We start from the raw sequence: 15,017 nt of genomic DNA on the forward strand, positions 1-15,017 counted from the left end.
ATGGAGAATCACAGGGGTTGAATGTTACCACCATCTTCCTTGATATCTGAAACATAAAAGTATTTTATGAACAGCTTTAACTTTTTAAATCTCCAAATGTTTTATACATTTACAGGAAGGTAGGAATATGAAAAATGGAGAATTTAGCATGTGATTTGTACGTCAGAAAAGGAGAACAGAGATGACCTTCTGTTATTGTAACCTCATAGAGACCACAAGAGGAAAAGACTGCAGGGTATGATGAAGGGAGTGAAAAGCAAGACTGCAAAAAAAGAGGAGGGTAGGCAATTCAGGGAGGAGGATATATGAGGGTTTTGGTTTAAATTATTAAACATGAGTAGACATGTGGTTTTAACTTTCTCTCTGCCGTCAGGGGATTAACCAGGGTCTTGGAGAGCTTGTACATGATGAGGATTTTAACGAGATGGAAGGATAGAGTTAGGTTGAAACATTTTTCTGGCCTTTGTACCATAAATTATCGATTTAGCCAATGTGCCTATGCTATCTGGTAAGTAATGATCTGAGTAGGTATCAGTACTTCAGGTCCACATCAAAGTACTCTTCAAGTGCGGAAAGGCAAACCACGATCCAGACTCCGCCACCCTGTGGGGAAAGAAAACTGTCCACAATTTCCCACTAATCCTGTATCATTCACTTCTAAATTCATGCCCTTGTTACTGTGCACTCGATTAAGGAAATGGGCTCTCTTTGGAGAGTCTAGGATCAGAGAGTCTAATTCAAGTTAAGAGGTCATCCATTTAAGAGACGAGGGGCAATTCTTTTCTCTGAGGGTCATGAATCTATGGAATTCTTTATCACAGAGACCAGTTGAGGCTGCATCCTTAGGAATATTCAAGGCTGAGATTGACATAATAGTAAGGGCATTAAGGGGCGTGTGGAAAAAGATTGAAGGTGTGTTGAGGGTTATCAGATCAACTATGATCCCATTGAATGGTGGATCAGACTCGATGGACAGAATGACTTACTTCTGCTCCTGCATCTTATGAAACAGTCCCAATGTCTCCACTTGTTTCCCTCAGCTAACATTTTCCGTCATGGAAGCACCCTCCAGTCTCTTTTGTACTGTCACTAGTATATTCACATTCTTCCTGTCATACACTGATGGAATGTACTCGATACTTTGGCTGTGGCCTCATTATTATTTTATATTTATTATTGCTAATTCAAGGACTGGATTCTACACTTTTCCCCCACCAGTGGATTTGAAAGCAGGTGGCCTTTCTGTCGCCTAACCATCTACTTCCTCCCTAGCTGAAACATTATACAGGGAGGATGGTAAAGGCACTGGGCAACCCATCTCCATCATAACTGTCAAGGTCTTGAAGTGACCAATTAATTACCAGTTAAGGACCTCATTCTACTGCTAGATATATTTCATCTGGTGCAGAGGCAGGCCCTGGCTGTCTAGGAAATCTACCAGCTTTAGCTTTACAGTGGATGTGGACTCCTGGGTTCATGGTGATAAGCCCCCTTTCTGCCTGTCCGTCCATCCCTTTTAATCCTGCTCTTTGTCTTCAAACTGGTTCCACACACTTTTCCTGAGACCCTTGACCCCTAACTTACATGGGTTCCATGGCATGGTGGGGATGCCTGCAGCTCCAGTGCCAGATGAAGCTGATAGTTCTTCAACTGGTAACTTGCTAAAGCAGGAATTCATCCTGAGAATGGAACAGAAATATCACGTTAAACCAATTCATGGTCCTGTCAGCATTCAGTTGCTGCAGGTAACCATTTATATCATGAATGGGCTGCACCCCCCACCACCCACCCCCAACCTTTTGGCTGGGTTAGGAGGCAAGGAACACAGTGCCATAAAATGCGGTTCGATGCCTCGCGATAAAGGGTGCCTTCTTAGTATCCTGCCATAGAGTCATAGAGATGTACAGCATGGAAACAGACCCTTCGGTCCAACCCGTCCATGCCGACCAGACATCCCAACCCAATCTAGTCCCACCTGTCAGCACCCGGCTCATATCCCTCCAAACCCTTCCTATTCATATATCCATCCAAATGCCTCTTAAATGTTGCAATTGTACCAGCCTCCACCACATCCTCTGGCAGCTCATTCCATACACATACCACCCTCTGTGTGAAAAGGTTGCCCCTTAAGTCTCTTTTATATCTTTCCCCTCTCACCCTCAACCTATGCCCTCTAGTTCTGGACTCCCTGACCCCAGGGAAAAGACTTTGCCTATTTATCCTATCCATGCCCCTCATAATTTTGTAAACCTCTCTAAGGTCACACCTCAGCCTCCGACGCTCCAGGGAAAACAGCCCCAGCCTGTTCAACCTCTCCCTTTAGCTCCGATCCTCCAACCCTGGCAACATCCTTGTAAATCATTTCTGAACCCTTTCAAGTTTCACAACATCTTTCCGATAGGAAGGAGACCAGAATTGCACGCAGTATTCCAAAAGTGGCCTAACCAATGTCCTGTACAGCCGTAACATGACCTCCCAACTCCTGTACTCAATACTCTGACCAATAAAGGAAAGCATACCAAATGCCGCCTTCACTATCCTATCTACCTGCAATTCCACTTTCAAGGAGCTATGAACCTGCACACCAAGATCTCTTTGTTTAGCAACACTCCCTAGGATCTTACCATTAAGTGTATAAGTCCTGCTAAGGTTTGCTTTCCCAAAATGCAGCACCTTACATTTATCTGAATTAAACTCCATCTGCCACTTCTCAGCCCATTGGCCCATCTGATCCAGATCCTGTTGTAATCTGAGGTAACCTTCTTCGTTGTCCACTCCACCACCAATTTTGGTGTCATCTGCAAACTTACTAACTGTGCCTCTTATGCTCATATCCAAATCATTTATGTAAATGACAAAAAGTAGAGTACCCAGCACTGATCCTTGTGGCACTCCACTGGTCACAGGCCTCCAGTCTGAATAACAAACCTCCACCACCACCCTCTGTCTTCTACCTTTGAGTCAGTTCTGTATCCAAATGGCTAGTTCTCCCTGTATTCCATGATATCTGACCTTGCTAATCAGTCTCCCATGGGGAACCTTGTCGAACACCTGACTGAAGTCCATATAAATCACATCTTCTGCTCTGCCCTTGTTAATCATCTTTGTTACTTCTTCAAAAAAACTCAATCAAGTTTGTGAGACATGATTTCCCACGCACAAAGCCATGTTGACTACCCCAAATCAGTCCATGCCTTTCCAAATACATGTACATCCTGTCCCTCAGGATTCCCTCCAACAACTTGCCCACCACTGAGGTCAGGCTCACCGGTCTATAATTCCCTGGCTTGTCTTTACCGCCCTTCTTAAACAGTGGCACGATGTTTGCCAACCTCCAGTCTTCTGGCACCTTACCTGTGACTATCGATGATACAAATATCTCAGCAAGAGGCCCAGCAATCACTTCTCTAGCTTCCCACAGAGTTCTCGGGTACACCTGATCAGGTCCTGGGGATTTATCCACTTTTAACCGTTTCAAGATATCCAGCACTTCCTCCCCTGTAATCTGGACATTTTGCAAGATGTCACCATCTATTTCCCTACAGTCTATATCTTCCATATCCTTTTCTACAGTAAATACTGATGCAAAATATTCATTTAGTATCTCCCCAATTTTCTGTGGCTCCACACAAAGGCCGCCTTGCTGATCTTTGAGGGGCCCTATTCTCTCCCTAGTTACCCTTTTGTCCTTAATATATTTGTATAAACACTTTGGATTCTCCTTAATTCTATTTGCCAAAGCTACCTCATGTCCCCATTTTGCCCTCCTGATTTCCCTCTTAAGTATACTCCTACTTTCTTTATACTCTTCTAAAGATTCGCTCGATCTATCCTGCTTCCTTCTTTTTCTTAACCAAACCCTCAATTTCTTTAGTCATCCAGCATTCCCTATACCTACCAGCCTTCCCTTTCACCCTGACAGGAATATACTTTCTCTGGATTCTTGTTGTCTCATTTCCGAAGGCTTCCCATTTTCCAGCCATCCCTTTACCTGCGAACATCTGCCTCCAATCAGCTTTTGAAAGTTTATGCCTAATACTGTCAAAATTGGCCTTTCTCCAATTTAGGACTTCAACGTTTAGATCTGGTCTATCCTTTTCCATCACTATTTTAAAACAAATAGAATTGTGGTCGCTGGTGTTAAAGTGCTCCCCCACTGACACCTCAGACACCTGCCCTGCCTTATTTCCCAAGAGTAGGTCAAGTTTTGCACCTTCTCTCGTAGGTACATCCACATACTGAATCAGCAGATTGTCTTGTACACACTTAAGAAATTCCTCTCCATCTAAACCTTTAACACTATGGCAGTCCCAGTCAATGTTTGGAAAGTTAAAATCCCCTACCGTAACTACCCTATTATTCTTACAGATAGCTGAGATCTCCTTACAAGTTTGTTTCTCAATTTCCCTCTGACTACTGGGGGGTCTATAATACAATCCCAATAAGGTGATCATCCCTTTCTTATTTCTCAGTTCCCTGTTACCTTCAGGGATCTGTGGGCATTCCACTTCAATGTTCCTCTGTTACTCTACAATTCTTGGGCATTCAATCCTTTGCATTTGCAAATATGCAGTCTGAAATCTATTTAGAACTTCTGAAATTGCGCTGCTGTAAATGCAGCAAGCCTTTGGCAGTCTGCACTTAGACGTTTTCTAATACGTGGGCCTTTGACCTAAGGCTGGTGCCAACAATGATTTTTTTTTAAGCTGACACAAAGGGGGCTGCACAACAGCCTTTCTGATCACTTAATCCTGTCTTTGAGGATGGCAGGGTCTGTGGCAATACTGCAGCTTAAAATTTAAACTCTTTGCTGACAAGATGCTCACAGAAACACCAACAGGCGCTTGCAGTAGTCTGGTCAGTTTTAAATGAGGCTGAAGATTGAGTCTGCTTGCTTTGATGTGGATCATTATTTTTATTCTGACTGTGTCAACAGTTTTTTCCAATTTTGCCCTCCGTAGTTTTTCCAATTATAGGTCTTTTGAAATGTATGCTTATACAGCTGTCAGTTCCCTGTTCAAGTCCCATTATTTCCATGCCATATTAGATTTTTAAAATATAATCTGTTGAAAATTGGACTTTTTTTTCCTTTTGTATTTTATAAATAATATTGGGCAAAGTGAAAGATGCAGTTTGGTAGAATATAAAAGGGAGTTTTATACTACTTTGTATGACGTATAATCCATACCGTGTTTTCATCATAGAGTCATCACAGCATGAAATCATACCTTTCGATCTAATTCATCCACACCGACAAGGTATCTGAAACTGAACTCGTTCCATTTGTCTCCATTCGGCCCATTTTGCTCGCAATCTTTCCGATCCATACCTGTCCAAATGTCTTTTTAAATGTTGCCTCTACCACTTTGCAGGCTACAACATCTTAAAAAACATGTAGACAAGTCTATGAATAGGGAAAGTTTAGGGGAATGTATGCTCGATGCAGGCAAGTGGGACTAGTTTAGTTTGGGAAACTTGCTCGGCATGGACGAATTGGATCAATGGGTCTGTTTACGTGCTGTATGACTCTGTGACTTCCTCTGGCATCAGTGCAATCCATGTAATTTAAGTACTTATTGTACATTTGCTTCATAAATGGATTTATTTCCTCAACTCCATTTCAGATTTCAAATATTAATGCGATGACATTATCCATTAACAGTAATCCTAAATCATATTTCACAATGTAGTTATATTTTCATTTGATCAAATTCAGATTATTTGTCCTTCAATTGCAAGTGTCAGTGTTAAGATCTGATATAAACTTATAAAGAAAAATGATCTATCCACACTTAAATGCAGTATTATTCTGTTAATTATGTACCAATTACATTTATTTGCCTCTACAGTAAACTCTGTTTATGAATAATTGCATTGGAGTTTTGAGACTGAGGAACTGAATACATTTTACAATGATTCAGCTACTGATTTGACAGATGGTTATTCGAAGTATTCAGCATCAGAGATGCTTACAACACACAGTTACTATTTTCAGAAGCAAGTAAAATGGATCATTTCTAAAGCCATAGTCAAAGTTGCTGGGTCAGGGATGTCTCTGATCAAGTCTATAGGATTTTTATGGGGAAGGGAGAGCAGCCAGAATGCATGGTACACATCAGTACAAATGACATAGGTAGGGAAGGGGAGGAGGACCTGAAAAGAGAATATAGGAAGTTAGATTGGAAGCTAGAAGGCAAGATGAGCAGCATTGTAATCTCAGGATTACTACCGGTGTCACATTCTAGTGAGGCTAGGGATAGAGAAAGAGTGCAGATGAACACGTGGCTGCAGGGCTGGTGTAGGAGGGAGGGCTTCAGGAATGTGGATCATTGGGATATCTTCTGGGGAACTTGAATTTGGACAGAATGATTTGTTGCACCTGAGCTTGAGGGGCACCAATATTCTGGGTGGGAGGTTTGCTAGACCTCTTCGGGAGGGTTTAAACTAGATTGGCAGGGGATGGGAACCTGAATGACAGGTCAGATGATGGAGTAGGTAGTGAACAGCCAGATACAGCGTGCTGAGAGTCTATGAGGAGGAACAGGCTCTTGATTAGGCAAAGGTGCAGTGAGTGTGATGGGTTGAAGTGTGTCTATTTTAATGCAAGAAGTATCAGGAATAAGGGTGACGAGCTTGGAGTATGAATCACTACTTGGAACTGTGGTGTTATGGCCATTACGGAGACTTGGATATCACTGGGGTAGGAATGGTTGTTGGATGTTCCAGGGTTTAGATGTTTCAAAAGGAATGGGGGAAAGGTAAAATATATGGAGGAGTGGCATTGCTAATTAGGGATAATATCACAGCTGCAGAAAGGGAAGTTGTCGAGGAGGGTTTGTCAACAGAGTCAGTATGGGTGGAAGTCAGAAACAGGAAGGGTGCAGTCACTTTATTGGGAGTTTTCTACAGGCTCCCCGATAGCAACAGAAAGACAGAGACACGGAGGAGCTGACTGGGAGGCAGACTTTGGAAAGATGCAGAAGTAACAGGGTTGTTGTCATGGGTGACTAACTTCCCTAATATTGAGTGGAGCCTCTTTAGTTCATATAGTTTGGATGGAGCAGTTTTTGTCAGGTGTGTCCAGGAAGGGTTCCTGACCCAATATTTACAAAGGCTGACTGGAGGGGAAGCCATATTGGATTTGGTGGTTGGCAATAAACCACGGCAGGTATCAGATCTCTCGGTGGGAGAACATTTCGTGATAGTGATCACAACTCCCTGACCTTTACTATACTTGTGGAGAGGGATAGGAGCAGATGGTATGGGAAAGTTATCTAATTGGGGGGAGGGGGAATTACAATTCTATTAGGCAGGAACTGGGTGGCCTAAATTGGGAACAGATATTCTCAGGAAAATTGACAACAGAAATGTGGGAGTTGTTTAGGAAGCACTTGCTCATCGTGCTGGACAGTTTTATCCCACTGAGGCAAGGAAGGGACGATAGGTTGAAAGAACCTTAGGTGACAAGGGATGTGCAACATCTTCCTCCTAGTCAAGAGGAACAAGGAAGTTTACTGAAGATTGAGGAGACAGGATCAGACAGGGTTTTAGAGGGTTACAAGGTAGCCAGAAAGGAACTGAAGAATGGATTTAGGAGAGCTAGAAGTGGACATGCAATAGCCTTAGGGGCTAGGATTAAGGAAGACCCTCAGGCGTTCTACACTTATGTGAGGAACAAGAGGATGGCCAGAGTGAGGGAGGCCTGATCAGGGATAGTGGAGGGAACTCCTGCCTGAAGTTGGAGGAAGGAGGTGAGGTCCTTGACGAATACTTTGCTTTAGTATTCACTACTGAGAGGGACCTTGATGTTTCAGAGGACAGTGTGAAACTGACTGATGTGCTCGAACAGGTTGATTTTGGAAGGAGGATGTGCTGAGAATTTTGAAAAACTTAAGGTTAGATAAATCCCTGGGCCAGGTGGGGTATACCCTGGGTCACTGCAGGAAGTGAGGAAAGAGATTGGTGCGTCTTTGGTGATGTTCTTTGCGTCCTCACTGTCCACTGGAGTTATGCCACATGATTGGAGGGTGGCAGATGTTATTCCCGTGTTCGCGAAAGGAAATAGAGATAATCCTGCAAAATACAGACCAGTCAGTCTTGCATCGGTGATGGGCAAAATATTGGAGAGGATTCCGAGAGACAGGATTTATGATTACTTGGAAAACCATAGTTTGATTAGAGATAGTCAACATTGCTTTGTGAGGGGCAGGTCATGCCTCACAAACCTTATTGAATTATTTAAGGTTGTGACAAAACACATTGAAGGTAGAGCAGTGGATGGTGTACATGGATTTTAGCAAGGCATTTGATAAGGTTCCCCATGGTGGGCTCATTCAGAAAATAAGGAAGCATGGGATACAGGGAAATCTGACAGTCTGGATACTGAATTGGCTGGCCCATAGAAGACAGAGGGTGGTGGTAGATGGAAAGTATTTAGCCTGGAGTTCAGTAACCAGTGGTGTTAAAGCAAGGATCGGTTCTGGAACCTCTGCTCTTTCTGATTTTTACAAGTGATTTCGATGAGGGAGTGGAAGGGTGAGTCATTAAGTTTGTTGATGACACGATTGGTGGAGTTGTAGATAGTGTGGAGGGCTGTTGTAGATTGCAACGGGACATTGACAGGATGCAGAACTGGGCTGATAAGTGGCAGATTGAGTTCAACCTGGAAAAGTGTGAAGTCATTCATTTTGGAAGGTCAAATTTGAATACAGAATACAGTGTTAAAGGTAGGATTCTTGGCAGTGAGGAGGAACAGAGGGATCTTAAGGTCTATGTTCATAGATCCCTCAAAGTTGACACCCAAGTTGATAGGATTGTTATGAAAGTATGTTGATTTCGTTAGTGGGGGGATTGAGTTTAAGAGCCATGAGGTTATGCGGCAGCTGTACAGAGCACTGGTTAGACCACATTTGGAATATTGTGTTCTGTACTGGTCACCTCATTATAGGAAAGATGTGGAAGATTAGGAGAGGGTGCAGAGGAAATTTACCAGGATACTGCCTGGACTGGTGGGCATGCTTTGTGAAGAAAGGTTGAGGGAATTAGGGCTTTTCTCATTGGAGCGAATGAGGATGAGGGTGACTTGATAGAGGTGTACAGGATGTTGAGAGGCAAAGCTAGAGTAGATGGCCAGAGACTTGTTCCCATAGAGGAAATGTCTATCATGAGGGGGCATAATATTGGAGGAAGGTTTCGGGGAGATGTCAGGGGTAGGTTCTTGACAGTGCTGGGTGTATGGAATGCACTGCCGGTAATAGTTGTAGAGTCAGATACATTAGGGACAGTTAAGCGACTCTTGGATAGGCACATGGAAGATAGTACAATGAGTGGTATGTAGATTAGTCCAATCTTTAGAGTAAGATAAAAGGCCAGCACAACATCAAGGACCAAAGGGCCTGTGCTGTTCTATGTTCCTCACTACTGCTTTGCCATGAGCCTCAATGACTTGATATAACTTGAGAAGTTGATTTTCAAAGATTTGTCCTCTTAACACATCTCTCTACTGAGACCCAAACCATAAAATCATTGGCTCAATCTAGCAAACTGGATAATGTTTGATCAACTCTTATAGACAGAACCAGAATTGCACTGGTGACCAAGTGCTATTTTTTTCTGTTCCACAATTTTCTTGAACAGAATTGTCTTTGTTTTGATCTTTGTTGATTTATTTAGCAAATGCAAAAATAATTGTTTTGCGCCCACTAGCTGGTCAAGAGGTTTCCTGTTAGATGGAACTGCATTTTTAAAAGCCATTTAATATTTCTGTTAATTGATTGACATCTTGTCCCTTAACAATCTATCTCTAATTTTATCATGCTGTATCAAATCAAATATTTGGTTGGTTTAGATCCTTTGTTGAAGAAGATGTGTGATTTCATATCAATTTCATAATTAAGTCAGTAAATATTGTTAAGGAAATAATGAAAATTTTCTCAATTTAATGCGTTTAGCGATAACATTTAGATAGCAAGCAGCTGACCCTGCTATGAATTTCTCAGAAATATGAGAAATTAGTATGTAATTATTTCCAACAAATCCTGCATTTTTTTTGAATGAATGTATTTCCCTACCAAATACATGATTTGAAATGAATTTACCCATCAATGTCTGAGAACTGTTAAGCTTTAAATACCTTGGACAGCTGCAACCACAATGTACTTCATGTCTTTCATCAGAAAAAACTTCAGAAGACTATGTATATAATCTTGCAAATAATCTGCGATAAATTCTCAAACTGGGAGTGGTGACTGAAAATGAAAAACTTCTCTGTGGAGTGGAATTGGTAGTAAACATTATCAGAGCGTTGTCATGCTCTGATAAGATTCCTTGAAAACTCTAACATAAAAACTTGTTCCTAGAAGATCAGTGCATGGAGTAGTCTGTTGTGATGTTCAGAACTAAATTTGTCATTGCATCAAATTGTCGTCCATTGTTGTATCATTTGTCCAATGGTGATGAACTTGAATAATGTTTATTTCACAAATTATGCTTGATCATATCTTTGTTTTTGACTTAGTAAAGCAAGTGATTGGTGACATTTTAAATTTGTTAAGTGTAACTATTTGTCGAGGGGTGAAATTATTAAATAATATTTAAATGTCAGTTGTATATGGCTTGACATATCGACTGTCATTTATTCCATAGTGGTGTTGAGTCTCCACTGATTTGGTTATCTGAATGAATTTTTCATATCAACTAACAGATGTCAACCAGTTTGAATATCCTGTATCATCTTACAACTGCTGCATCAGCAGATTCATTTTCTAATATTGACCCAAGGTTTTGCATCTGGACACCTTTTTACCAAAGATGATGCCAGAAATGGTGATTTTCTACACTTTTCACTGTACTTATGTATGCCTATACTTGAGTACATGTGACAATAAATTCTAATTCTAAAAATGTCAGATCTAAGCAGCAACGGAAGGGCTATTTGTTACTTCTGAAATGCTAACTTTTTAAGCAATAATACTCTCTTTTTAATTGATCATTGATTTTTTTTAAAAATCCTATTATAATACTGAGAATGATTTTTTCTTCCCATACTCCATATTAGACACAAACATTTAGCAATGAAATTTAACCAGGGCCTCTAACGATACAATAGAGAGCTTAAGGTGAAGGAACCCCTGGGGACAGTGACCGTAGTATAATAGAATTCATCCTGCAGTTTGAGAGGGAGAAGCTGGAACCAGATGTAATGGCATTACAGTTCAAAGACAAGAGGGAGGAGCTGGCCAGAGTTGGTTAGAAGGGGAGTCTAGTAGGGAAGATAGTGGAGCAGCAATGGCAGGAATTTTGGAGGTAATTCAGGGGCACAGCAGAAATTCATCCCAAGACAGAAGGAAGGGAAGGATAAAACAACTATGGCTGACGAGGGAAGTCAGGGACAGCATAAAAACAAACAAAACATCATACAATGTGGTGAAGACGAATGGGAAACCTTTTACAAACCAGTCGAGGACAACTAAAAAAACACTGTGAGGAGAAGATGAAATAAGAGTGTAAGCTAGCTAGCAATAAAACAAGACTGGAAGTGTTTTTGTTAGATATCTAAAAGGTAAGAGAGAGGCAAGAGTAAATAGTGGAATATTGGAAAATGAGGCTAGCGTTGTCACTGGAACAAAAGAAATTCCAGGCACCCTCTACCCTCTGTGTTTTTTAAAAACAGTTTTTTCTCTCGTCCTTTCTATTCCCTTTCTGCCACTTGAATCACAGTCATAGAGATGTACAGCATGGAAACAGACCCTTCGGTCCATCCCGTCCATGCTTACCAGATATCCCAACCCAATGGAGTCCAATCTGCCAACACCCAGCCCATATCCCTTCAAACCCTTCCTATTCATATACCCATCCAAATGCCTCTTAAATGTTGCAATTGTACCAGCCTCCACCACATCCTCTGGCAGCTCATTCCATACACGTACCACTCTCTCCGTGAAAGGTTGCCCCTTAGGTCTCCTTTATATCTTTCCCCTCTCATCCTCAACCTATGCCCTCTAGTTCTGGACTCCCTGACCCCAGGGAAAAGACTTTGCCTATTTATCCTATCCATGCCCCTCATAATTTTGAAAACCTCCAACGCTCCAGGGAAAACAGCCCCAGCCTGTTCAGCCTCTCCCTGTAGCTCAAATCCTCCAACCCTGGCAACATCCTTGAAAATCTTTTCTGAACCTTTTCAAGTTTCACAACATCTTTCCAATAGGAAGGAGACCAGAATTGCACGCAATATTCCAACAGTGGCCTAACCAATGTCCTGTACAGCCGCAACATGACCTCCCAACCCCTGTACTCAATATTCTGACCAATAAAGGAATGCATACCAAACACTGCCTTCACTATCCTATCTACCTTTGACTGCATGACCTGCACTCCAAGGTCTCTTTGTTCAGCAACACTCCCTAGGACCTTACCATTAAGTGTATAAGTCCTGCTAAGATTTGCTTTCCCAAAATGCAGCACCTTACATTTATCTGAATTAAACTCCATCTGCCACTTCTCAGCGCATTGGCCCATCTGGTCCAGATCTTGTTGTAATCTGAGGTAACCCTGTTCGCTGTCCACTACACCTCCAATTTTGGTGTCATCTGCAAACTTACTAAGTGTATCTCTTATGCTCGCATCCAAATCATTTATGTAAATGACAAAAAGTAGAGGACCCAGCACCGATCCTTGTGGCACTCCACTGGTCACAGGCCTCCAGTCTGAAAAACAACCCTCCACCACCACCCTCTGTTTTCTACCTATGAGTCAGTTCTGTATCCAAATGGCTAGTTCTTCCCTGTATTCCATGAGATCTAACCTTGGTAATCAGTCTCCCATGGGGAACCTTGTCGAACGCCTTACTGAAGTCCATATAGATCACACCTACTGCTCTGTCCTCCTCAATCCTCTTTGTTACTACTTCAAAAAAAAACTCAATCAAGTTTGTGAGACATGATTTCCCACGCATAAAGCCATGTTGACTATCGCTAATCAGTCCTTGCCTTTCCAAATACATGTACATCCTGTCCCTCAGGATTCCCTCCAACAACTTCCCCAGCACCGAGGTCAGGCTCACCGGTCTATAGTTACCTGGCTTGTCTTTACTGCCCTTCTTAAACAGTGGCACCACGTTTGCTAACCTCTAGTCTTCAGGCACCTCACCTGTGACTATCGATGATACAAATATCTCAGTAAGAGGCCCAGCAATCATTTCTCGAGCTTCCCACAGAGTTCTCGGGTACACCTGATTATGTCTTGGGAATTTATCCACCTTTACCCGTTTCAAGACATTCAGCACTTCCTCCTCTGTAATCTGGACATTTTGCAAGATGTCACTACCTATTTCCCTACAGTCTATATCTTCCATATCCTTTTCCACAGTAAATAGTGATGCAAAATATTCATTTAGTATCTCCCCATTTTCTGCGGCTCCACACAAAGGCCGCCTTGCTGATCTTTGAGGGGCCCTATTCTCTCCCTAGTTACCCTGTTGTCCTTAATATATTTGTAAAAAGCCATTGGGTTCTCCTTAATTCTATTTGCCAAAGCTATCTCATGTCCCCTTTTTGCCTTCCTGATTTCCCTCTTACGTATACTCCTACTTTCTTTATATTCTTCTAAGGACTCACTTGATCTGTCCTGTCTATACATGACATATGCTTCCTTCTTTTTCTTAACCAAACCCTCAATTTCTTTAGTTATCCAGCATTTCCTCTACCTACCAGCCTTTCCTTTCACCTTGACGGGAATACACTTTCTCTGGATTCTTGCTATCTCATTTCTGAAGGCTTCCCATTTTCCAGCCATCCCTTTACCTGAGAACATCTGCCTTCAATTAGCTTTTGAAAGTTCTTGCCTAATACCGTCAAAATTGGCCTTTTTCCAATTTTGAACTTCAACTTTTAGACCTGGTCTATCCTTTTCCACCACTATTTTAAAATGAATAGAATTATGGTCGCAGGCCCCAAAGTGCTCCACCACTGACACCTCAGTCTCCTGCCATGCCTTATTTCCCAAGAGTAGGTCATGTTTTGCACCTTCTCTAGTAGCTACATCCACATACTGAATCAGAAAATTGTCTTGTACACACTTAAGAAATTCCTGTCCATCTAAACCTTTAATACTATGGCAGTCCCAGTCGATGTTAGGAAAGTTAAAATCCCCTACCATAACTACCCTATTATTCTTACAGATAGCTGAGATCTCCCTACAAGTTTGCTTCTCAATTTCCCTCTGACTATTAAGCTGCCAGTCCTGCCCATCCCTGAGCCATGTTTCTGTAATTGCTATGATATCCCAGTACCATGTTCCCACCCATGCCCTGAGTTCATCTGCCTTCCTTGTTAGGCCCCTTGCATTGAAATAAATGCAGTTTGTTCGTCCAAAAAACAACCCAACCTCTCCAATCTCTCCCTGTAGCTACGATTCTCCAGGCCTGGCAACATCACCGAGTGGCATGGTGGCTCAGTGGTTCGGACAGCTGCCATACAGTGCCAGGGACCCTGGTTTGATTCCATCCATGGTTGACTATCTGTGTGGGGTTTGAATGTTCTTCCCATGTCTGCATAGGTTATGTCCCCATGATCAAGTCCAAGTCATTAATTTATAAAACAAATAGCGGGGGTTTCCCACACTGAGCTCTGCAGAACATCACGTGAAACAGTTTTCCATTCATAAGGCCAGCCAAGCCCTTTGTTTTCTGTTACTAAACCAACTGTGGATCCAATTCAACACATTACCCTGTATCTTGTGGGTTTTTACTTTTTTGACCAGTCGCCTATGTGAGACTTTGTCAAATTCCTTACTAAAATCCATGTAGACAATATCCACTGCACTATCCTCATTGACCCTCCTTGCTACTTCCTCACAGAATTCACTCGAATAACAAAGCCATGCTGACTAACCCTGACTCGTCCATGCCTATTTAAGTGACAGTTTGCCTGATCTTATAACAGTAAACTTTATTCTGAGATTATGCTCTCTGATCCTAGACACACTCACAAGGGGAAAACAACCTCTCAGTGTCAACCCTT

At 42.1% G+C, this 15,017-nt stretch overlaps 1 protein-coding gene across 14 annotated transcripts in view; it reads left to right on the forward strand.

Annotated features, from left to right (window-relative positions):
* The window catches only part of LOC140482942 (transcriptional-regulating factor 1-like), a 280,570-nt gene that overhangs the window by 256,756 nt on the left and 8,797 nt on the right, over window positions 1-15,017 (forward strand). The gene's annotated exons all lie outside the window — the stretch shown is intronic.

Source organism: Chiloscyllium punctatum, chromosome 11, assembly GCF_047496795.1.
Source record: "Chiloscyllium punctatum isolate Juve2018m chromosome 11, sChiPun1.3, whole genome shotgun sequence".
Taxonomy (NCBI): Eukaryota; Metazoa; Chordata; class Chondrichthyes; order Orectolobiformes; family Hemiscylliidae; genus Chiloscyllium; species Chiloscyllium punctatum.